Consider the following 26,552-nt stretch of genomic DNA (forward strand, 5'->3'; position numbering starts at 1 on the left):
TATGGTTTTTATTGTACTGACTACATGGCCTGCAGCTAGAACTGTAGGCTCTGGAGGGTAGCCTCATGCCATGTAATGTAAGGGCGCTTTTGGGAGGGAAGAGCAAATATCTGCCAAAACACTCGTTCCTGGGCTGTGAGGTTATATCTTGTTGTTTTGTCATGTTACTGGAAAAGAGTGGTGTTTTCCCTTCAAGGAAATCTAAAGATGTTTTATTTATGTTTTATTTTGGTATATCTAAGTAGAAAAAATAATAGAACAGAAGTTATGATGCTGTGGTACAGAGCCTTCATGTTTTTAATTCTGTTTCCTATATTCAAGGGATTTCCTAGCAAGAATAGAAACCTCTGCAATAACAACTCCTATTTATGTTAATCTTTTGCAATCAGCATGCAGTCTGAAATAATTACAATGAAAACACCCTCTGTTCCAAATGCTCACAACTTGCATTTATTTCAGGCTTTTTTGCATCAGAATTCTGAAAACATAATCCCTCATTCTGCTCTGCTTCATCACCTTTACGTGAAGTTATCCAACAATACCTTTTGTAAGCTTCATTAACAACGGTCATGCCATAATAAATTACATAATTTGGGAAGTTTTTCATTAAATAAGTTAAAAAAAAAAAAAAAAAAAACATAATAAATTTACTTAGGTAATTTTTTTTCCCATAATAAATTGCCACACAAGGTGTGTAATGAAATAGACCAAAGTATAATCTATAATCTGAGGCTTTTAGCCTTTATAGCTTTACTAGCATAAGCCTACAAAATGATTTTTGTTTCTTTTTTTAAATCTTTTTGAAAAATCATGCATCAAACATACCTTGTTGTGCAAAGTTAGCAGAAGAACAGTAGTTACTAACAAAGATGTGACTAAGAGTCTGTTTGACTTTATGAAGACATCTTCCAGCCTTTCCTATTTCTTTTAGAGCTGCTTGCCCAAATCAGGGCCATTTTCTCCAGCCTGGTGGTAGCCTTTGGCTCCATTCGTTCGTTTTGTGCTGGGAGTATTTTTGGTAGAATTAGCTAATTATGTATAGTATAAGGAGCGCATTCAACACCAAGTCTCCATGCCAGTACTGTGTGCATTTAGCTGGATTGCTTGCCCAGGCACAGAGGAAAGAAAAGCACGATCAATATCAGCCCATGTACACAATGCCATAGAGTTAATCCACAGGTGTCCTCAGCAGCTACTAGCACTTGCTTTCACATTTCACCTTTTCCTTGAATCTCATAAGATTGCTATGTGGTACCCTGCCTCCTAACCTCTTACATGACACAGCCAGGTCGCTTTCACCCAGGGTAACTTCTCTGTCTAAAGGACTGGATCCAAAAAGATTTTTCTTTATATTCAGGGTATGCAGATTCATGACAGTGAAAGGTGTTTGATTTTTGATGATGAGACCAAGACAGCAGTTGAGCAAAAAGCAATGACAGAGGACATGGAAAGGGAATCTTTAAAATTATGAGTAACATAAAATCATTCCAGTTGGAGAAGACCTCTAAGATCATCTGTTCCTAGTTAACAGAGTACTAAAGTCCACCACTAAACCATGCTACTAAGTTCTAAATCTACACATTTCTTGAACAGCTTCAGGGATGGTGATTCAACCACTTCCTGGGGACAGCCTGTTCCAATTCCACACAACCCTTTCAGTAAAGAAATTTCTCCTAATATCCAACCTAAAATATTGGCTTGTGTTTTTCACAGACATCTCTGAATGGTCAAAGGAAGCAGTGCAAAGGGAGTATGCTGTTACATTACCTTCACTGTTTTGATTTGATGATGCATAGAGTCAGAATAATGTTTTGGAATTGTCTTTCACAAGTGCAAATGGCTGTGTATAGAAGGCTATAAAAAATAATGACCAGTATTTATATTTTTGGGAAGCTTCCTTTTCTTTTGATATTTTAATTTAGAACTGATGTAAAGAGGCAAGATTGATGTCAGCAACATCAAGCTACTATTTAGGGTGGGTTTCCTGTTTTTTGGGGCGTCTCTTGTTGTTATTCTATACACCATCAAATTCTGAAACCAGGGAATTTGACTTTTGGACACTCTGTGGGGAAAGAAAAAAAAACACACAACAACAACAAAAAAGCAACAGGTCATTTGATTTCTGTGTATGTTTAATTAGGGGATGCAAGGGAGCAAAAGATGTGTGATGAGGCAGATAAGGGAAAGACAGAGCTGCCAGGTCAGATTGTGACAGCACTGCCTGTGGTGCCGCTGAGAGTGCTGTGTCTGTCCCCTCTGAGTCAGCTGTCACCTCATCTTAGGTCACTGCAGGGGTAGCTCAGTATTGTGGGAAGCAGAAAAAATGGAGAAAAAAAGGTCTTTTGCATTTTAATGGTGCCTTGGGCAGTAATTCTGCTTTCTGCTAGATACACGTAATATTTAACCAAGTGAGGTCTGTTGTGAAGGTGAAATGGCAACTTGTCTGAGCTGGTGTATTACTCATGAATCCTTGAGCAGGTGGATCTCTTATACAGACTATATACTTAATTGTCCCCCAGAAGACTTTATACAGCATTTCAGTATACACAGATATCTCATCTCCCTCTGTCCCTGCCTTTTTACATCAAAAGAGTAACTGCTGTAAATTTAGAAAAGGTAGAACGACATAAAGTTTATATAGCAGAAGCACACAAGTTTTACAGAAAATGCCACCTTTAGATTTTATGTATCTGCCTGAGCAGTTGCCAGACAGGACTCCTAGAATTGGAGAGTATCGTACAGGATCACTGCTGTCATCCTTCTTAAAATTTTAGATAACTTGCAGCAGGAATGATAGCCTGGTGGTGACAATGAGGCAGGACAGAGATCCAGAAAGCACAGCCATGGTAATAGTAACTGAAACATAAGGGTTTGGGAAACACCAATGCACAGAAAAAGAGGGAAAAAATTGTCAAGAAAAGATGGGGGAAAAATATGATGTGTTGGCTGAGAAAAGCAGCTCTCGGTCAAAGTGACTTGCTGGGGTGAGAACATACTAAGTGCAACAAGAGACTCCAGCAGACTTCTCCCCATTGATTTTAGGATCTCATATGTGAAGGTCCTTGGGGCGAGTGGGAAGAAACTCTCTCTGCAAGTGATACAAATTAGATGGCTGAGGCGGAGAATTACTTTAATTGTATCTGGAAAAGAAGATATTAGAAATTAGTCTTGATGACAGGAGTGTGTCAAATTAATACATTATGTATTTTTGGTATTATACCATGTGTCATAAGCCAATTTTGTTCCAGGGGAAATGTGACATCTTTTCCCTTTGTGTGTGAGTTTCCAAAAAGGCTGAAAAGCAAGAAAAATATAAACCAAAATACAAAGTTGTCAGATGGAGGAGCATGCAAAGAAAGGAATTGACTGTGCCATTTAAACTGTATAAATCAGCAGTGACGTACCCTATCTCTGAGACCCTTCCGGTAGCTCTGTGCGTTTAGACTACTAGATTTGTTTTCCATTTTCGGTCTGTTCCAGGGCAATAGATTTTACCTTGACCTGTAAAGCCAATCATATCCTTTTACATAGCAGTGACTTCCCAGAGAACAGGAGCATAAATCTGCACTGTTCCCATGAGGTACATGCTGTGCCTCGCAGCGGATCTGTTTTTTAACTCCCAAGAATGTGTGCAAGAGGATTTTGCTGGGCTGCTGAAAATATTTGAGCTGCATTTTTACATATCGAAATTTTGTTTCCTCTGCTTCCAGAATATGAATAGTTTAGAAAGGAAATATAGAGCTACCATTTGCAATCTGAAATGTTCTTCCTTTTCAGAAAAATATTGTTACTGTAATCCTGTTGGGGAAGAGGAGCTGTCCTTTCCAAGACAGTCTGCATAGGTATGAAAATGATCAAAGGGCTGACAATTAATAATTATCATTCACTGCTGCGGCTTTGCTTTCAGTATAGTGAACGCATTTTTTGGTGTGGAATTAAACCCAAGTCTCTCCAGGGGCTATTGGTATTTTGCTAATGCTAAATCAAAGTGTGCCATGTGCTGTGCTTTGGGGGTGGTCAGTAGTGGCTGGACAGAATTTAATTGTGTGTGTGGCAGGGGTGCTCTAGATCGCTGCGTGGTAGGTGTGACACAGCCGCAATCTGGTGGGAAAACAACCTTTCACAGCCCCTTGTCTTTTCATGAACAGGAGGGAGACATTCCCTGGCTGCTTTCCACCCTGCCCTCCGGTGAGGTGGCCCAGCTCCTGCAGCGGGCCTCCTGCACAGCCACTTTTTGTTCCTTCAGTTCATCACCTACCCTTTGTTTTTAACTCTTCCAGGCCACAAATACTTAAAATTAGGAACAAGTGAATTAGAAGCCATGAAGCAGAGATGGAAGCTGAGCTACCTTAAAAAGAAGTAGGTAAAAAAAAAAAAAAATCAGGTCCAGATAGGAGAGGAATGGAACTAGTCTTTATGTCCTTCAAAATTATCTTCTTATTAATTTGTTAAAGCATTGGTTTGGAGGTATCAATACAAAAATGTAGTACTGTGTCCTTTTTGGTATCTGCTGGTTTACATTGCAAGTCCCTACATAGCATATCATCCTCTACTGCCCAGTTTTGAGCACTCTCTCTCTCTCTCTCTCTCTCTCTCTCTCTCTATATATATATATATATATGTATATATTTATTTCTTAATGAAGTCCTCACCTTTCCTACCAGTGTATTTTGAGCTTTTTCACCCTACCCAGGCTAGCACAGTCAGTGCACAATGTGCTGCAGCATGTTCGGGCTAAAATAGTATTAGCAGGGAGAAAGCCACCAAAATTAAACCTGTGAATCTTCTATCTGAGCCAGCAGTCAGTGGGTGAGGAAATTTCTTGAAAAACAGAGCTAAAGACCCTGTTCCCAGGCTTTCCTTCTTCCTGTTCTCTTTCCCTCACTGAGGGCTAAGCTAATTTAGGCAGCCATCCACTGGCTACAAATAGGTTTCAAAGGAGGGTGGTGAGCCTGGTCTATGTAGCATGCAGTAACTAAAGGGGTAATTTATGGGATGCAATGCTCAGAAAGGTATAGGTGCAGGTAGGGCTTTGGGGGAAAAGTACCCATGGTGTGTGCTGCACCCATAGTGGTCCTCAGGGAAGAGCATGCTGCCTTGGGGAAGGAGCAGGAGCTGCGACTTGGTGCAGGTGCTGTGGCTGGTTCAGAGGCGGGAGAGCAGATGAGTTGGAAGAGGGCAGTGAAGCATCTGAAAATATACATTTGGCTAGCGTGAAGTTATTATGTAGAATGGTGGCATTTTGCTAATTTACTTAGTAATTTGTGGTGGCAGTAGCTGAATACTGGACAGCTTAAATCTAAGCAACTGGCATTTCATGCTTTGGTGAAGAGAGAGTGGGTGAGTGAAATAGCAGGGGTAAATTGTGAATAGAAGTGAAACCATGAAACCAATATGTGCAGTTTTCTCTGAACCTTCCCACCTCTTTCTTGGTGTAATATTGAGCAGCTGGGGCTGTGCTATCTCAGCTTATCATCAGTAATCAGACTATAGATCTCTTGGGATGTGTTTTGCTTTCAGTTGTTTTGGTGGAGATCTAAGGTTATTAACTAGATTATTTGCATTTAGACCAGCAAGACTGCAAAGAGAATTTGAGCCTTTTTTATCAGTGTGGTTTGTGGGAAGCACTCTCATTTTATGGGAGGCTGCTGTCTTTGTTTAGCCAAAGAAACTTCTTCAATATAAAATGAGAGAACATTTGCACTATAGTCTTTTTTTCCTTCTGTGAGGAAAGTTGTACTAATCCTCGTAGGAATAAAACTGAGAGTTCTACGTTAATTAGAAGTAATTTTTTATTAAAAAATGATGTTTTCCTAATCTTTGATATTTATGACACCTGTAAGAACATAGGACACAATGCTTGACCAAGTGAGTTACAGAGGTGTGTATTGCTAGAATTGAATTTCTTCAGCTGTTTTGAACATTTTTCAGGGAGATTTTTCCCCCTTGGATTCCGTGGAGTTTTGCTTTAAGTGCTCCACTGGGTTCCATCTCTGTTTTTTAAAGCTAAGCTAGGTAGGTGTGTTTACAAGTTGCTGTCCTACACTGCTTTCTCCAGAGGTGTCATTTAGAAACTGGTGTTCCATTCATTATAAAGCTTACCTTGGTCTGTATCTACGATTTGGTCTGTTGTTCAGCTTGCAGACTGATGACTCATTCCCTCCCCTCTCTGGATAGTTGCACCCATTCTTGGGTGGGTTTTTGTAGAGAGCTAACCAGAAATATTTACAGCACTCAGGGTAGACTGTAATTCCACAGAGAAGTTTCTTTTACCAAAAAATAAAAAAGGGTTGCTGTGACTAAACCATTTTAAAACATCATTTATCTTTTTTCTTATGCTTCCATTGGGCTTCACAGTGTGTGCAGTAGAGGTAGGATATTCTCTGTCCATTTCTAGTATGCATTAGAAAAGTGAGGGTGTGCAGAACCAGAGTTGTGCTTATGTTCAGGAGCACAGTGTAGTGAAACCACCAGAGATATCTATATCACAGCCTATGGAAATCCATGTAAAGAAAGTAATCCTAGTGAGATGTCCACTGTATTTGCTGGAATTTCTGCAAAAGAGCAGTTTTGTGCGTGGCATGTCCCCACATGACTTAGCAGCATCCCAAAGGTGTGAATTCCTGTCTCCAGAGAGCAGGATATGCAGAAGAGAAGCGAGAGATGAATAGATGTGTGGTGGAGGGAGATTTGGTGACTAACTCTTTATTCTTGGAATTGCACCCCCAGTATGGAGGACAGCATTAAATATATCCCAGAGAGGCTCCTCTTACTACATCTTTTCTGGGAATTAAACCATTTTCCCCATGGATCCTGTACCAGAGAACTCTTCAGTAAGGAGTAATGTGCCTCCAGATTTAATCATAAATCAGCACTTACATAATGGATTGTTTCTTTATTATACACCAGTTTCTTCTGTTTGTGATACGGGTTTCAGATGTCCCACATGTTGATTTTCTCCCCTTGCCATGTGGTCCTAACACATAGTGAAGGAAGGGCATGAATTGTTTTATCTCCCAGAATCTGTCAGTTTTGCAATGTCACTTTTTTCTTCTCGGTATCTCTGCTGATATTTTTATTTAATTTTAAAAAATAGCACTTAGGGTTCAGATTGTCGCCTTAAAAACTGGTTGTTCCTATTCACTAGTTAAAAATATCATAGTGGACTGCAGCTGAATGAATTATCAGGATATAATTTTGCCTTTTTGTCATTCTTTTTTGGGGGAGGAGGGTATTTGCCTATATTAATGTTTTTGCTTTGCTAGGTCTATGAAGATTACAAGCTTTATTTTATCTAGGCAATTTGATCTTCAAATTTTTATCTGCTGGCTTTGAACAGTAAGGAGGAATTTGCAGTGAGGAGCTGTCATGGAATTTGAAGAGTATCTTCATGCTCAGGGTAAATAAGGAATTTTTTTATTTTTTTTTTTTTGCGTTTAGGCAAATGTCTCAGCCAGTGCTCTTGATGATTATCTCCTTTAGAACTAACCCAGATTATTGTATTGTGCAGACTATAACAACCAAGTGATACCAGGCATTATTTTTGTTGTTATTTGCTTATAAGTGGTGCCTTTATGGAGCCCTTGAAAACAACATAAAGAGTTAACACTGAGCACTCTCAACCCATCTTCCAAATGCTGTGTTCATACCACTTTCCTGCTAGCCACATGGGACCAGTCTTCATCTAGTTAACACTTCTTGGGGCCATTTGGAAGGCCTGCATGACCATAGTATACAAAATCTTTCTTCAGCCTGGCTGCCAAGCTGTGTTTGCAGAAATTAGAAGTTGGGAGGTGAGATTCAAAACTGGGAATTTTCTAAGGATAGTTTACTAGTGTCTGTCAGAGCACAGGAAAGACAGCCTTCTGTCCAATTGTATGTTGGACTGTCACTTACAGTCACTTTCCTTCTCCATTTTATTTAACAGTCTGGCTGCTGTTGAGCTTTTGCAACAGTGAAATATGTTGGATAAAATTCTACAGAAAAATTTTTGGCCGATGAAGGCTGATATGAAAGAGAAGCATGGGCTAATTCTGTTTAACAGCTTGTGCAAAATATATGTAGGAGTGTAAGGAAGAAACTGTCACTACTGAATCTCAGGAGAAGTAAGTGTAGGAAAAATGTTTAGAGTTTAGGGAAAAAAAGGGAGAAAATGGTGTGTATGGATTGAACATGAAGCATCAAGTCTCCGTTTAAAAAAGGAAGCCATCCAAATGCTTTTCGAGAAATTGGTGCTTTCCTGAGAGCATATTCTGTTGCATCTTGCTAGTGATTAAGAAGTCTGTAAGTTTTGGTGCATATCATAGTTTTACCCCATGCCATTACAGCTTGCTGACTAAAGTTAGTGAAATTTGTTTCTACCAAGATTGAATTGGACATGGACAAAGGTGTTGGCTGATTGTATTCTATACCTTCTTGAGAGACAGAACATGTTGTTTACAAACAATTTGTAGAAAGCAAAGAGCATTTCATTGATAGTGTTATGTGAACACATTTTTTGTGTGTGTAATTTTGTATAAAGACCAAAAAAAGAAGGGTAGCTTGCAAGCAACGCCTAGAGCATGGCTTTGAAAAAGCGTGGATTGCACTTCTTTGAAGACAGCAAAATATTTACTTAAATGAATGTGACCCATTTGGTGCTGTAAGGGAAAATGTTTTTACAGTTCATTTCCTCACTTTACCGTAGTATTGAGTCTTGCTTGCTTTTTGTGGTCATGCATGAATGCACTGTATTTTTATGAGTTATCTGGAAATCTGCATTTCTTATAAATGGACCTATGAATTAAGAATGCTGCTTTAAAAAATCATTTCAGATGAGATTAAATTACAAGATCAGAGTACTCATTATTTGTTTGGTTTCATAGATACTTCAGCTGTATTTTTTCCTTAGCCTACATACATGCCTGCATATACTCCCTCTGTTTTTGTATCTGTCTAGCAATATTCTGTCTGTTGTTCTTTTCTCTGTATGCATTTTTTTTTCATCTGTCACATGAAATGAAGATACAAAAAGTGAAAATAAATAGAGAAAACTTTTCTAGGAAGTAGCTTTTCAAGTGGATTTAATTTAGTTTGTCAAATTAATGAGTCTAACCAGAAAAGAATGAACTTTTTTTTTTTTTTTTGGAGATGGGCGAAGGAAATAGTAAGAGAAAATTGTGAACCCCCAGGGCAAAATTTGCAAGCAACAACTTTGAAAACATAGCCTTATGATTGTATGATCAGAGAGAACTCCTTCTCCCTCCCCATCTCAAAACAAAACAAAACAAAACAAAAAAACAACAAGCAAACAAAACAAAAACAGAAATAAAAACTTAATTGTTCTCCTGTGCTTTTTTTTTTTTTTTTCCCAAGGCATTAACTATGTGATACAATGATGTAGTTCCTTTGCCCATGTGCAGAGGTTATCTGCATGCTTTAGGCTATTCCTTGCTTGGTAAAAAAAAAAAAAAAAGCTGGTCAGCAGTAGGGCTCCTCTTCTCACTTGCAGATCATCTGGACCTGTAGAAGTACAGAGCAGAAGTGATAACTCTTGCTTTTCCAGCAACTAGGAGCACCTGAACTTCCCTTCAGTCTGCCCTCCTGAGAGCCGCTGGGATTGCTAGTTTAAGCAAATATCCTGGTAGAAAATTTAACTGGTACCAGTAGATGACAATAATTCTGCTGGCTCTGCTGGGAGATAGCAAGAGAAAGCCACAGAGGATCCCTCAGTGAACCTGGTCACAAGATAACATGTCTGACCTGGGGGCTCTCAGTTTGGCAAGCTTTGGCAAGCTGACCAGCAGGATAAAAAGCCTTTTTTTGCCTTTTAAGGCTACAAAACAAAACAGGAGCCTTCAGGGAAAACCTTGGTGGCTTGTTCCTGCAGAGTTCTTCTTTTCCCTTGGCACATATTGTATCTATTTCTGTAGAGGGACATGAGTTGGCCTCAAATTTTCCAAGACAGGATTATAAGTGAAAGATGGAAAAATGTATTTCCTGTTACAATCCATTTGGCTGGCTTTTTAAAATTAATAACAAAAGGTGGAATTTTAGAAAGCTTGTTCTACCATGGCTTAGTTCAGCTCCCCCTGAAACCACTGGGACAGTTTACATGATACTCAAGTAGGAACAAAGTTCAGCGTTGTTTGTTTTGCTTTGTTTTATTGATTTTTGTTTCTTTTTATTTACTCATCTGTTTGTTTGTTTTAAGCCTTCTAGCTACACTGTTTTGGATTTTTTTTTCTGTAATTCGGGTGCAGAAAATGGAATGAAAATCTTTGCTTCCTTTTTGGTGAGCTTAAGCATCCTTTTGGTGCCAAAAAGCTTTTTAAAAAGGCTTAAACTTTCTTCCTGCCTCCCTTCCTTCAGCAGTGTTCTGAAAACAGATTGTGTGAAAGTAGTCACGCAAATTAGTGTTTGATGCATTGAAATCAGTTAGTTGCTTCATTAGGTTCTTAAGAATTTGTTTACCAAAAGTTTGGCCATGTGTGACTTGCTGTCACTTCGAAAATCTCCTCTCAAGAATTTCCAGATAAGCTTTTTCTGTATGCATATTTATTGGGGGCCATTACCACGTTGTCAATTCTTACTCAATTTGTTGATTACCATTCAGTGACATAAATGAATAAATATTTACAGATTTGGTCCTTTGCTTTTAGATGCTGGTATGAGTTAAAAAGAAGACCACTAATTTACTTTACGGTATCATGCCACTGAGCAATAATTCTGTAGGTTCAACATTTGTTTGCTAGTATAACCATTTCTCAAGAAGCACTGTTGTTGTGGAAACCAGCACAATTTTAATTAATGTTTTCCACTATGCACCTTACAATTAATATTTCAAAAATAGGACATCTGTAATTGGACTTTCTTTACTCACACGATTCATAATGAAAACTGTGCTCAATGGTGAGATGTTTTGTAAATGTTTTGTCTAAGTGATACCAGACTTCTACATCCAAATTCTGCTTTCAGGGTATGCATTCATAACTCCCAGTTGCAAGTAAAGTGCCATGAGAAGTGCATCTCATCTGTAGAGACAACAGAGATCGTACAACTATGTATAACATAAACAGGAAATAAAATCATGCCTCACTAGGACTTAAATGCTGTTCTGCACAGCCTCAAATTATCTCTGTCTTAAGTTGTGCTGCTTTCAAACGTTTTTCCTCTAATTTTAGTTTTTACAGATGTAAGTGGAAGTAATCACGGAGTAGCTTGGACTGGAAGGCTAATCTGGAGATAGCTTAGCTCAACCTACCTGCTCAAAGCAGTGTCATCTGGAGCAGGTTGCTCAGGACCAGCAGGATTTTGAATATCTCCAAGGATGGAGACTCTGTATCATCTCTGTAAAACCTGTTCCAAGTTTGACCTCTCACAGTTTAAAAAAAAAAAAAAAAAAAAAGTTCTTATGTTCAGGAGGTGGAATTCCCTGTATTTCTGTTTCTGCCTGTTGCCTCTTACCTTTTTGCTGGACACCACTGAGAAGAGTCTGGCTCTGTTCTCATTACTCCTGCCGATCAGATATTCACACACAGTGGTAAGATCACTGGCTGTCTTTGCCACAAGGACATGTTGCTGGCTTTTGTTCAACTGGGAAACTACCAGGACCCCCCAGATCCTTCTCTGCAACGCTTCTTTAGACTGCTTTAGTTTGTTGTTTTGTTTGTTTGTTTTCTGGTAGGAGTCCATCCTTCTAGCTATCATGTTATATCATGCTATACACGTAACATGCTTTACATGCAAATCAGTTCTTTGCAGAATGTATGTATTAAATAGATACACAGTTCGTTGGTAGACCTATATTTAAAGCTAAACTACTGAAGTCTCTCCATGATTTTTTGTTTTGTTTGTGCTTCTCCCCTCTCCTCTGTTTGGCCTGGCTGTGTGCTGGCAGCACAGAGGTGTGTCTAGAGGCAGCACAGGGATTTCAGAGCTAGTTTTAATGTGTCAGAACAGCAAGCTGGATTAGTCTGCAGTCACGTTCACGTAGCAGTTGAGAGCTGTTGTCTGTGCCTGAGCAAGGCTGTTTAAGCTAGCATGGCTGTAACAGTCCCAATCTACAAGTGCTTCTGTGCAGTTGTCAAGCAGGGGAAAAAAAAAAAAAGAAGAAATAAAAAAGCGAAGATGCTGTTTCCAGCTCAGCAGGACCTTGACAGCTCCTGAGCTCAGCAGGACCTGGAGCTGCTGCCTCTGAGGGCGCAGATGCAAGTTTTGGGCTCCCAGCTTCTGACAAGTTCCGAGCCCAGCAGTAGCTTGGCAATCCCACTGCTTGCAGGGATGTACAGCACACATCATCCCTTTCCTGCTGTGTGTGTGCCACCAGTGGGAAGTGTAGGTTAATAAGCCCTGTCCTCCAAAGGGAATCTGGATATCCCTACTGAGTGGAGTCAGAGCTACACATCTTTGGAAGTGTTCATCTACTCTTCCAATGGGACTCCATGAACTTTGGGTCAATAATAACTTTTAAAAATCCCTTCTGCTTCTCAGGGTTCCTTAAACAGCTCTCAGGGGGTTGAACAGCAATGAAGACTCAGACTCAGCCTGCCATCACACGAAGGTCTGCTAGGGTCGCTCCCCTTCCTGCATGCACTGGGAATGGCTCTGAGTGGGAAACGTGGCACTGCCTCAAAACTGGTGGGAGAACATGGATGTAGCAGTAATTAATCCCAGGAGAAGGTGTGCTGTCTTCTGGGCTGCTTTCTGCTGGCAGTGTGAAGCAAACATTGGCAGTACATTCCTCAGCATATCTTCTGTTATTAATCCACCTTGCGGAGTCAGGGTTGCAGTGTGTGTTTGATTCATGGTAGCTCACTCACAATGTAACCTGTATTAGGCATCGCATCCTACAGACATATCCTGTCCCCTCCTCTCCATAACCATCCAAGCTTCAGCTTCTGATCAGTACTAAGATCCTGAGTCTGAGTCCAGCCAAGCAGCAGTCAACAGGGCCACTTTGTTCCCGTGTACATAAGGCTTTGTGACCACCACTGCAATCAAGAAGCACGTTCTCTTTGTTTTGAAGACAGCTGACAGAAAGTTACAGATCAAAAAACTTCTGAAAAAAAAAAATTAATCTTTTTAGTGGGAGAGGCAAATGGATGTTATTTAAATTTTGCATTTTGATTGAAATTTTTCATTTTTATAACATTTTACATAAGTTGTTTTCTCAGGGGGGTTAATTTAAAAAAAAATTAAAGTTACATCAATAAAAATATGACTTACATAAAATTCAATTTTTTCAGAAAACGTGTGTTCCAATAACATTGAAAAACAAATTAAAATGTCAATAGCAACCTTTGATACAAGCATTATGAAAACTGCAGCAGAAACATGAAATGACAACTGAAAGTGTCATTGTAAAGGGAAGGATGTGAAATTATTTTTTTTTCTCTTCATCCACTGATTTTGAGCCATGTGCACATTTAATAATTAATTCCACATTTAATAATTAAATGTGGAATGTAAAATTTTGCTTGGGGAGTATTTTAATAACTTTAAATAAAATAATTATCAGCAGGTTTTATTTTTTTTTTCCTCTCATCTACGACTAACATTCATTCTAAGAGAAGGTTAGTATTTCTTTTGTTATAAATAAATGATTGCACTATTAAGACAGCTGTTAAAGCCATTGATGGAGAACTAATCACTCATTCTTAATGAAGTTGTTTGTGCAACCATAGCAGTAACTTTGTAGTATGAAGTAACAGTCTGGTGAGTTAATATCGTAGATGAAGTTGTAAAACACCTTCGGGGCTGGTTGTTGACTTGCCCAGTTCTCCCTATTTCACGTGAGATGTTTGCATCTGCAGAAGTGCATTTCAGTGTTGCAATTTTGAAGAATATTAGAAGGTTGTTTGCCTGAGGACATATATATTTTTATGTGGAGGGAGAGGTTGTATATCCCAATGGGAAGGATAGCAAGTGAAGTGAGTCATCATAATTGCCTGCAGGATTTGTTGAGACTCATGCCCATGTGCTTGCCAGAACGCAGGCTCCTGGCTTGCCGTAGCACAGCTGATAGCACACATTCCGCATCCTCTGTGGTGGTCGTGAAAGTCAAGAAACTACCTCAATTTATTTCTTTTTATTCAGTATGTGTGTGTTACTTGCCCTAGCTTTCCTTTTAGCAGGTGCTCTTTATGATAATAGTGGGAAGAAGTTGCTTTAACCCCAAAGAATTCATTACTGAGCAAAGTTCCAGTTAAGGCTGGGACTGTATGCATTCATGCTGAAGGGACACATCCTTGTGCCTGTTCTTCTCAAGAATAACAACTGTTTTTTGTTTTTGTTTTTGTTTTTTGTGTGTGTGGTTGTTTTTTTTCCTTTCTCTAGTGACTGTACATTTGGCAGAGGGTGTTTGTTTTGGAAGCAGCAAGGCAGCTGATAGAGAGAAACTGATTGAACAGCACAGCACAGACATGGGGCTGAGGTCTGCAGGAGTCTTGTTGATGAGGGTATGTGTCCATGATGGTGACAATACAGGGTGACTATTAATGCTGTGGCTGCAAGTGGTTCCCTTCTGTGCTCAAGGGAGATACTTCAGAGCACCGTGAGAGCCCTGGGGGTGCAGTAACACATGTCTATTGCCTGGTGGACACTGGCTGCTTTGAAATTCAGCTCATCTATCACAGGTCTGCTTGAAAATTGGTTGACATCGCTGTGTTAACGGAGGTTTAATAATGGGCTGTTCCTCAGGCTGACAAAGATTGCAAGGTTTGAAATAAAGGGTTGCAAGGACAGGCTTCTCTGTGAAGCTCAAGAGATGTAAAATCTGAGGTTTTCCATAAGCATTAATGTGGGCTGCAGACAAACTTTTCCTGGACCAGAACCTGACTGTGCATGGCACTACTGCATTGTGAAAGTCTGTTTTATTGTGTGCGAATCATTCTGTTGGAACTGGGGGGTCCCTTTGGCTGACTGAAAGGGAGAAGAGAAGGAGCAAGAGTGCAGGAGGTGGTATGTTTTGTTTTACCATTTGTTTTACCATACCTCATAGTATGTAGACATACTACATGCTTATAGTATGTAGACTGTGATTTGATAACGTGGTTGCATAGACAATGAGGAGTTGTCTGGGTGTCCTGAACTGTGGACTTGTATTCAGATGTGTGGCTGAATGCGTAAAAGAGGTAAAGGTGCCTTTGCAGTTCCTTGACTCTTAAAAAGAGGAAAAGGAGAGGGGCAGTTTACCCCTCTATTGATGAAAACACGTAAATATGAGGTAAGACTATGCTGCCATCCTTGGCCATATCAGTCCATCTCTCTGCCATATCAGTCAATGGGGAGCTGATGCTGCTGATGGTGGGTTGATTCACAGGTTATTTCATAGCTCCCAGAAAGATGGTGTAGTTTGTAGTACATGTTAATGCTTGGTAATTTCACTGGGCTCCAGATTGTAAGAAGGTCGCTTGCAGGCTCTTGAGCTGCAGTGGCCTCTCAGACGACCCCTGTGAAACTCCCATATGGGGCTTCCTCTCTTCACGGAGAGAGCACAAGCATGACAGCAGTTTCTTGTTCTCTTTCTTTGCTCTCCCTGCAATTCCACAGGCAATTCTGACTGACTGCCTTGAACACTCCTGTACATACCACCGCTCTTCTATCCCCCGTCTTTATGTCCTTGAATTGGTAGTCTTGTCAGTGAGATAAGGACTTTGTTGCTCGGCCATCTTTATAAAGAGCCCCTAAATCCTAACACTTGTTTCTGACAGAGGAAATCGAAAAGTTTGTGAGTAGCTTTGAATTTGTATGCTTTTATTTGTGAAAATAGCAAAAATCTCAATTTAAAAAAAATGCCTGTTTATTTATCTGCTCTGCTATTACATTGTTTATGCTTTTTTTTTTTTTTTTTTTTTTTTGAGGAAATTGATCTGGGAGAGGACCTAGTGATCTGGTTTCACCTCCCACCAGCCAGAATGTTTCTGGGGAGCGTGTGGATACACGGGATGCATGCTGGCAGACAAAGCCACTCTTATAATTATGCTAAACACACCTCACCAAGAGTTGCTGCAGTTTCAGGAACCAGAAAAGAAGAACGGTATACATGTGCCAAGTGCTGGGGACGGATTCATTTGCTCGGACGTGATTTTTATATGTCTTGTTAGAAATGAATGGGTTAGCAACCAGGGAGGGATCACAGGTGACACGGCAAGACTTGGCATGCCAAAGAAAACCTGGGGCCACCTGGGCTCTTGTACTGAGTGAAAAAAATCAGTTTTATGACTCTCCTGGAATCAAACTGAAATGAGACTGGTAATAAACAACTTCTGTGCTAATAGCAGGGTGCCTTACCATGCAGGTGGTTTGGAACAGAAGTCAGTGCCTTTAAGCATTGTTTTATGGTGTTACGCATTTCAGACTGAAAAATGGCCACAAGCTCTATTACCTTAATATTAACACTTTTTCATCTCTCCCTCTTGCAAACTGCTGCATTCATCCATTACAAAGTGGCTGCTGTTTTCCCCTCTCCTGCCATGTTTCACAGTGTGAGGAGGGAGAGGCGGGTGGGTGGCAGGAGGACAGCTGAGGACGTGATGGCACCGGAGCCGAGCCTGGGCTGCTGCCAGGTAACCTGTTGAGGGGCCTTGCAAGGCCCTCAGCGATGAGGCACTGAGCCACCTCACAGCTGAAGCTGTCTGGTGACCTGTGAGGGGACTGCAGCTCTTACGAAGCCTTCTCCCATTTGGGTTTTCCATCCTTCCTCCTGCTCCGAGCTGGCTTGGCAGTGCAGGTGTTGGTAACCAATCCCCCCAATGAGGTAGTCCTGCCATGTTTGTGTTGTGGCATGGTTTTGAGCTCAAACTGGCTTGCTGGAGATGGACTGTGTTTTGTTTTGTTTTGTTTTGTTTTGTTTTTAAAGCCTATTCTTGAATTCTTTTCCCATTCTAAATATGTCGAGTTTATCACAGTGCCAGTACCAACTGTAACCAGAGCTAAATTAGCCCTCCTGTTGGCTCTGCTTGGTTTTCACTTTTCAACAAGCCTTAGTAAAATAAATCGTGTCCCGCTTGTCTTTAAATTTCATTACCATGACCTAACTTAATTTGTTATAAATTATTTCTACCTGAGCTTCTTTGGCTGTGAACTTGCAGCCTCCAGTGTCTTGCTCATTGGACCATTGCCCAGCTAATCAAGACTTTTTTCTTCCCAACTCTTGCTTTTTGTATCAGCTAGCTCCGCCAAAGTCAACTTGGCTGTACAACCTCCATGGGGACGCACTGAAAGCTGATGTACTCTTGTCTTTAAAATGAGGGCTTTATTGAACTGAGCTTTGGTCTCTTCCTGTTGTGCTCTAGTACTGCTAATAAAGACCTCTTCTCCCTTAGAAAAGAAGTGACCTCAGTGCTTTTTTTCTCATCTGGGAAGGAGCCATTGCAATTCTTTCTTCTGGCTCTTCCTTTCTTTTCTTTTCTTTTCTCCTTGGGAAGAATAACTGACTGGCTGGAAAATCTCTTCTCACTCAGTATCAAGCAGCTGTGTCTTGTTTTTGTTTTTTAGCACAGCTAGATTTCATGTCTGATAAAGACTGGTGTTTATTTCCACTGAGAAATGCCAATCCATTTTTTTCTTTAGAGCTGTTCCTATTATTTAGCGATTGTTGATAAACAACTTTTATTTCAGCCCCCTGAACACTGAAGGCTCGCCTCTCACCAAGCTGCTAAGTTGCAACCAGGCTAAATATTTTGCTGAGTAAGGGTCAGAGAACCCTTAGAGGATTTCAGCCTCCCACATCAAGTTGTAATATCAACTTTCTATGATCATATGTCCTCAGAAGAGAAATTTATACTGTGAGTTTGTTACGACTTTGGAAAAACAGTGCATGGTTTTAAAAAATAAAAGGATTTTACCTGACTTCCTGGGAAGCCTTGGGGATGTTCCACAGCAGTCATTTTGGAAGGAAAACATCCTGATTGCTGCTTAGGTGGAACACTTGTAATTTGCAAAGACCTTTAATGGTAGCTGAGGGCCTGATGTAACTCACCAGGATGTTTTAAAAAAAAAAAAAAAAAAGAGAGTTTCTAGCTCTCATTTGGAGACCAGTGGTCTCCAAATTCAACTATTTCTGATGAGCAGCATAACAGAATCTTTCAGTATAGCCTTTCTTTTGAAAACCTCTGTAATTCTTGCTTGCTGTCTAGGTCCTGGTGGAGCAGGCATCTCAGCTAGATTAGCTTCTTCCTGGAAAAGTGTGTTTAACTGTTACAGTGTATGCTGAGGGAAGTGAGTTTCCTGGGGGCATTCAGGCTCTGTTGAAGGCATTCCGGTACCTCCTGGTGTAGGGGGGTACAAGTACAGCTCGTACAAAAGGTACTGCCTTGTGCACACAGCAGTCTCCTCAGCTCTGACATGCTCTAGCCTGACCTAAATTGTTGGGCTCAATATGAGCTTTACTGGTAAAATGACACGTCATATGATAGGCAGGGGGTCAGATTAGATGATCTAATGGCTCCATCTGGCCTTAAACTCTTAATTAGGGAAATGCTGCCAGCACAAGATGGCATCGAAGCTTTCCACTGCTAGATTCTGCTGCCCGGGAGATCCTCAGATAAAATGGAGCTGCGGAGGCTGTGCTTGAGCTGGCCTTTTCCTTGGGCTTTAATGCCGATAGCAGCCAGCTGAGCTAAAAGCTAGTGTTGGGTCCTGATGGGAAGCTGCTAGCCTTGCTTTCACAGAAATACAAAAGCCCCATGCCTAACTCTTCCAGGCTGTTTCATGTTCAGCTTGTAGAGCTGTAATGATATCTAAATATAGAACTCAAATCTATTATTAGCCTGGTACTATTGCATATATTGAGAGAAAAAAGATATGCTTCTCTGGCAAGCTGACGAAGAAGAAATTATAGTTATTTGAAGCTGTTCATGGATTAAAATATTAAAATTGGGGATGAATTTTTGTTGGTGGGTGGTTTGATATGGAAGAGGTTTATGATAGTTTGCTTGACATCTTTGGTGCAGAAAAGTGAAGTATATGTGTGTGCATTGTTGCAGATGGGCACTTTGATCTCAGCTATACAAGCTGATAGTGTGCAGGTTGAACAACCATTGACCCAGCAAAACCAGCATCACTGATCAAACAGTTACTTCAGCAAGCCCAAGTGGCTTGCAGTTAAGTCAGTGCGTCACTTGGTTCCAGAAGGTTATTTGAATGTCTTCTCAAAGTTGTTTAATTGTGTGTTGATCTCATAATTATTCCATACTTGCTCTCACCATTTTCTGAAATTAGTTGATACTTATCTATTTTAATTTTTATTATAAAACATTTTGTTATTGTGGTATTTAACCTTCACTTTAGCTTAAGAACTTGCAATTGGGAATTTCAAACTCTATAATTTACTTTATATAAAAATGTTAAGCTTTTTTTTTTTTTTATGTATATGTTACTCTACTTTGATATGCATCTTAGATGTCCTGTTGTTATACTGTTATACACCCAGTTTATTTCAAAGCACAAGGAGCTGAATTAATAACTGCTATGCTTCTCTTCTAAAGCACTGTCCCCTACTGCTAATTTAGTTTGTGGTTTCTTCCCCCCTCTTTCAGATATTTTTTCATACAGAGTAATTACTGTGGAAGTATGTTGCTTTTCTTTGTGGTCTCATCTTGTGGATTTTAATCAGATTGTTTCATTTTAATAGTAGCTTCTACTGTCCTGGCTTCTTTCCTTACCAATTCCTTGTGCCATAGATTATTGCTCTGCTTGTTATTTATTTATTTATTTATTTTATTTTTATTTTTTTTCCCACTGGGCAGTTGCGCATGGAAAGAAGCAGCCTTGGTTTCCTGTAGTTTAACACAACTAGGTAAAGCAGATCCCAATTAACAAAAGCATATGAAAGTGGATGCTAAACTACGTCTGTGGCACTGTCTCTACTCACATCTCTATTTCCCTTTGAGGTGTCTAACCCTAGAGATGGTCTGATCTGCAGTGACCTGTAGCAGTTACTGGGGACCTACTCTGTGGCAATAGGTCATCCGGAAGAAGCAGCTTTTAGTCACGTTTTGCTTCATTCTCCTCCTCCCTTGCCTGTCTTACTTCGGAATCTGTAACACATCTTATTTCTTCTAGGGCTCCCTAGTGCCTGGGTATCTGCAACCAGCAGCTGTCTTGCTGGCTGCTTCGTGCAACTGTTGTCAACTTTACAAAGCCGCTAGCATGTTCCTTGCTGAATGGTCCCTTCAGGTTTGCATGCTTATTTCTGCCTTGCTGACTTTATTAGCAGCACAGTTTCCCCAGCCTAATTACAACTTCTCTCTTCCCACTGTCTAGTAAGTTGCAGGAACATTTGGATGAACCTCAAATGAGCCTGGAGATAACAGTATGCAAAACCAAATAAGTGCCCTTAAAAGTGGAATAAAAGTCTCTAGATGATCTGAACCTTGCTTATCTTTTAAAGGGGGTAACTTGAAGGCCTGTTAGTTTCTGAGAATGCATTATTATTACTGGGGGTTAGATTTACAATGTGCAAAACAAAGTAAAAAAAGATCTTCATTTGGACAAGGACACCATCTGCAGTCACCAGATGCAGTTATCAAGATTAAATTGCAAGACTTGTCACTGATTATGCTGGTAATCATTGAGGTGATCAGTGTAATTATCTTGAGATCAAGAAGACGTTTTCTCTGATATGATACTGCAGAATTGAGTTGAAGGAGCATCCATCATGAGCTACTGGGTAGAGTCAGGATATGGCTCAAACCAGTCACTTTTCTTATAAACTTGGATCATGTTCTTTTATAATATGGGAGAAAAATAGATCAGCAAATATAGTGAAATTGACCTTTTATGTTAAAAACATTTCACATTGGATTCTATCAGATTTGTTGAAAATCTACTGCAGTGCCTAATCATGAAAGGCATCTGTGCATTCAGTTCATAACCAGGCTGTATAACAGACTTTATTCTGTGTCTTTTTATTTGGAAAAGATAAAGTATTCCCATTTCAGATTATTTTAACCCTTAAGAATATATTTTCTTTCTAGTGTAAATTATCTGGAGGATTGGCTTGACTGCTGCTGGAAAGGGTTTTCTTGCTAGAACAGAACAGTTGATGTTACAGAAAATGTGACTGAGAATTGATGGAACATGATCCTAAACTCTAAAAATGGTCTTGAGTCTAATGCACACTAATAATTAATCTAGAAACAAATTATATGGGTTTGGAGAATACTTCAGACAGTCATTTGTCTGTGGTGGAGCATTTCCCTTAAGTGTTATATGGTTCTTCATGTACTTATATGGTAGTAAAAAAAAAAAGTTCATTTCACAGATATGTTTGCTGAGGAGTGACCGGCTTATCTTGAGCCTTTTTTCATTCTTTTGTAGACCATCAAGCCAATTTCTTGAAAATAACGAATGATGAGCAATATTTAACAGTTGATGATACTCAGCTGATTTCTTATACTTCTAATTTTTCGGTTATTTCATCTTGATGCTACCTATGCACTATAAGTATACGAAATGTTTTGGTTCCTTTTTCAAGTGGCATAGATAGGCATACAGAATGTTGTTTATATTTCCCAGCAGGGTTTATTGCTCAGAGAAAGCATGAGAACCCTTCGTAGCCTAAATCATCTGAAGAGGATGCAGGCAATAACTGAGAAAAGTAGGCAGCATTAAAGATGATTGAAAAATCAAGGGACGGTGACATTGGAAGAGTAAAACCATATCCATTCTTTGTTAGGGCTTGAAAGAAAGAGAACTAAGCCCATCCCTGACATCTGTTCCTTTAATTTCCATCAAGGGTATCAGATTTCCTTCCAAGGAATATGTTGTCGCAGAAGACTTCCAAGAGCAAAGCATCTTAGGAAAGATAGAAGATAATGGCTAATATTTTTCTTGTCATTGATCTTTTCTTAATCTGCTAAGCTTCACACAATTATTTATCAGCAGCGAATTATAAAATAATTTCTGATGAGATGAAAAAGGAGAGAAGTCAAATATATTTTTTACCATGAACCCACCCCATCAATCTTAAAGTGCTGATTCATTTGCCCACACAGTATAATTAAGTAAGCTGTTAGTCTGTAATAAAGAGTGATACATTTGGTGATCTCACAATCAGAAAGTAATTATAGCTTAAAATGTTCATTTGGCTCTCCTTAACCATTCTATCACTCTGTTAAGAGAGGGTAAGATCTATAAACCTGTACCTATACAGTATGCTTCTGCCACTAGAAATGTTTTATGATGAGCAGCTGTTAGAAAGATGTCTATACTGGAAGGTTTTGGGGAACAAAATATTGACGTTCATTCAGAGTGCTGTCTTGAGGGAGAATATTATAGTTTGAGTACATTTGGTATTTCATTAGATAATGAATCCATTATGTAATTGAAGTTCAGACTCACAGTGATTAATCATGACATTTCAATTATTCACTGAATCAGTGATCTTTTGCACCCCTTTTTTCTCACCTCATTTGCTGTTGGCTTCTATTCATTTATTTCTGTTACTGCTTTAGGATTTCATTGTGCCATGCTCTGAGATCCTGAAAGTCTTCCATTGCTGGAGACTTTCTTTTGGGAATTTAAGTCACCTGGCACCTAGCAGGCAGCTCTTGGCATCTCCCTGGTTTGCTGCTTTATAGCATCGTGACTGCCTACCTTCAAGGTAGCTGTGGTGAGAAGCAGCCAGGCAGCCGCACTGCATTTAAGGAGTGCCAGGGAAAAACGCCTGAAAGACAGAGATTGCCAGCACCCTGGCTCCAGAGACTCGACGCCAGATTCTTGTTTCGGATGCTAAATTGAATTCCCTGGCAGTATCCTGGAGCCAGAGAGAGGGATGAGTTGTCCAGCTTGGAGTGTGTGCACAGCTAGTGAGATTGCCCTTGGCTGCAGCGTGCCAGGATGCCTTCCCCTCTGACAATACACAGGCTGTATTTTTATTTTTTTATAGTTGTGTTGTTTGTCTGGAGGAATTCATTTGGTACCCATGAAGCTTGTCATTCTGTAGTGAGCAGGCAGCACAGAAATCAGAAACAACTGCTGTGTTCTCCTTTGGGTCCTGCTGCTCCTGCTCAGCTCCAGATTGCAGTTATCCTCACTTTCCAGCTCTTGGAGCAGGCAGGCAGACAGGATTTCATGTTGGTTTTATCCTCCAGTGTGCACAGACCATCATAGCCTCCAGAGGTTCAGCTGCTCACAAAGACAGCATGCAGGTGTGCAGGACAAGCCAGTGTGTAGCTTATCAGAAGGTGATAATCTTTACCCATAGCTAAAGATTAAGAGGATGCATGGAAATAATTCTTCCTGTTTGGATTCTTTGTAAATATGTCATATGCAGCTGGTGGGGAGTAGTGGTGGCAAATCACTTTGGTTCAAGTAAAATTGTCCTGTCCTTGGTTCTTCAGCAAACTGGAGTGTTTGGATGGGGGACTCACCTGTGAATTTGTGGCTATCTTGTTAATAGAATCATTGCAGGATAATATTTTTAAATATAAGTTAATGTATGGCATTATGTGACTATATTAGTGGCAAAGGAGTGCAAAGACATAAAATACAGTTATGTTTGGATGTGGAGAGTAAGGTTGGTTTGTGTGTATGCAGTAACAAACTGACTGGCATTACAGGAAAATGAACTCAAGGAAAAGGATTCATTAAAAGGAGGAGTATTTTCTTTGTCAGTGGATGTTTTGATAAACCTGATTTAAAATAAAAGTATTCAATATGGCAAAGCTAAGTCCCGTTTTAACAGAGAAATTGGAGACTAGATTTATCAATGAGCATGTCTTTTCTATATACCAAGACAGTCGATGTCTTCAAGACAAAAAATGTCTGATGTTTCAAAGCTATAAAACATCTCTGTAATTGACCAGAAGTCAGATAGAACAATAATCGTGCTACAGTGTTCCCTTTTAATGGATTGTTAGTTATAAAATTTTAATATTTATTCAAATTGCAAGTTTGCTGCAACAGATATCTAAGAAATTAGCCCTACAGGAGTCTTTATTTCCTGGGCTTTTCTAATTCTGTGTGAGACTTCCACTGTTAACACATAAGAAGTTTGTTACAGAAGTTTGTCAGGAGTTGGAGTGGGCTTTGAAAGTTGTGCCTTTTTTGTCGGGATCTGTTGAAGGCTTCTAGGACTCACTGAAGCTGAGAGTTTCTTCTGAAGACATTAGAGCTGTACATACAAGTATCAGCAGTTTAGTTTCTTGTGGGGGCTGTATGGGTCATATGCGAGGAGGGTGGGAGGCACTATAACATGTGTAGCCCCTCTGCAGCATAGAGGGCACACAGCTGCTCACAGGGGTACCTTCGTTATTAGCAGAAAAGCTGGGGATGATTGTGGTGGATTCTGTGATCCCAAGGAATGTGGAGCTCTGCAGTGCAATGTGGGGTCTATTCTCAAATGAGGACTGCAGATGAGGTCTGTAGAACAGACTTGTGGACCCGGACCCTACAATCCACAGGTTTTTCAGAAATTGGCTAGTGTGTAATTCTTCCATGCTGTCATTTCTGAAGGTCGAAAAGTGACAGAACAAACAGATTGAGTGATCATTACGCAGCCAACAGGCCATCCCCTGTGGCTGGTCTGTTGGCTTCTGTCTTTTTCCTCTTGCCATTCTTGCTTGCTGGTTTGAGCATATAGGCTCCAATAACAAGCAATTCCTCTCTAATCTTGGCACCTTCAGTAATAACAAATACAAACTGTGGGCCCAGATGCTGAGCATCTCTGGTTAGCTGTGACCCCACTGACATTGCTGGAATGAGAATTGCAATCTTTTTCATCAGGGGATCCAGCTTTGATGACAAGAAGAGAGATTATTCTAGCACATTATTGATAGAGAAAATGGAGCTGCTATCTCCGAATTTCCTTCACAGTGAGACATGTGTGACATCCAGCTCTCTTTGCACACCGCAAGGATGGTGTAGTTGCTGAAATGCCAAAGACGACATAATTTAGCTTATGGAATCTGCACAGATGGTCAAGCCTGAGATGGAACTACCTCTTGGCGTAAGAGATCAGCAATGAAAATCCTTTGTAGCCAGACTTTCTGACTCTAGAAACCACATAAAAATCTGTAGGGGGCTGACAGTTATGCACTCCGTTTCATACTATGCGTCCAGGCTTGACTCCACAAGCTTGCCTTGTCCTTTGCCCCAGGGGTCCAATGCTACAGCAGGTGATCCTAGTATCACTCATGTTTTTGGGATAGGACAGCAGTCCCTCTTCTTATGCTGGACATTTTGCATGCTTCTGGTTTTTGTAACTCATTTTATATCATGCCTTTGTAGTCCTGCCAAGTCTTTGCAGCTTTGAGCAATCTCCAGACCCACCCAAGGGAGAAAAACTTCTTGTACCACTGGGACTGTATTTTCCCCATTGGCAGTGCTGCACTTTCTTGTTCTTGGGTTTGGGCTCCAAGGGGACAGGTGCAGCTTACTGACCCTTTCAGTTTTCTGTCAGATAACTGTGATGAGCCTATCAGGGCCTGGAGAAGGAAGAGGGGAAAGAGAGGGACACTGCACAGTGGGTAGGGACAGGGCTATGGTAGGAAGAAGCATGCCTCCTTTTGTCTCCTGTACTTAGAAGGAGACTGTGCTTACACTGCAGCTTGATGCCATAGCACCTTCTGTCTTTTTTCTTGAGGCCCCATGACAACACATCCCAAAGAAACAGCCTTTTCCCAAATTGGGAATTCAGCTGAAACTGCTGAGAATCCCACTGAAATTCCAAGTACAAGTGCTGTGATATTGGAATGACTTGAACAAAGATATTTGGCTGTCACAGGTAGTTTTTTGTACTGCTTGGAAATAATCTTTGGAGCACCCTACTAGAATCTAGATACACAACGTACGGAGAAGGAACCTGATGAACAAGCAGGGAGTGTGTTTCTCTCTCCCATTTGGAAGATGGAAATTTCCAGGAACAGTGTCATTAACAAGGGGCTCCGATAAGCCTCATCTTGGTGGAGATGCAAGCTGATCCTGACAGCTGGGGAGGCTCTGTGCGTGTGTGTTTGAAATACTGTAGGATAGCTCTTAAGGTTGATTTTGGTCTCTCCTTTGGAGTACTTGGCAGTGGCTGGCTTTAAAGTGCAGGGGACTGGCAGCTGCTTCTCTCTGACTTTTAATGGGGGCAGAGGCTGTGTGGAGTGCCAGTGACAAACTTCTTGCGTGTGTGTGAGCACTTGGCTAAAGACTTGGGTAAAGCTGTCACATAGACTCCGAAAGTGTCCACTCTAAAATAGAAAAAAAAAATATTTTCCCTTGTCTTTCGTCTTCTATTTTGTTAGGTCAGGCATCTCTAGCGAAATATGTGATTGATCTTTTTTTTTTTTATATGCCTTTTGTTGTCTTAGTACTGTCCTAAAAAAAAATTCTCAGTTTTTCAGTGTCACTTTTATGCTGTCCTCTGTGATCTTTATAGCATTTCCTTTATCATGCTCTGAAGGCACAATAGGATAAATTAATATTGAAAGTTAATTAATATTGAAATTGTTATGGCCTTTCTGTGTGACTTGGCTAAATCTGCAGGCCCTTTTTTTCCAGATGGGTAGTAGGAGGCATTAATGCTTCTTTACCTCACTGAATTTGTGTGGGGAGGAGTTATTAATTAAATACCTGAACCA

General features: G+C 40.2%; 1 protein-coding gene across 5 annotated transcripts in view; it reads left to right on the top strand.

Moving 5' to 3' along the window:
* The window catches only part of LRRC3B (leucine rich repeat containing 3B), a 46,277-nt gene that overhangs the window by 13,969 nt on the left and 5,756 nt on the right, over positions 1-26,552 (top strand). Inside the window, exon 1 of one of the 5 annotated variants that reach the window (XM_082752451.1) lies at positions 3,800-3,842. The exons of the other annotated variants lie outside the window; for them this stretch is intronic. The gene's annotated coding sequence lies outside the window, so the exon portion shown is untranslated. Of the gene's footprint in view, positions 1-3,799; positions 3,843-26,552 lie in introns of those variants that run through there. 5 annotated transcript variants of the gene reach the window in all.

Source organism: Aythya marila, assembly GCF_965140915.1.
Source record: "Aythya marila genome assembly, chromosome: 2".
NCBI lineage: Eukaryota > Metazoa > Chordata > Aves > Anseriformes > Anatidae > Aythya > Aythya marila.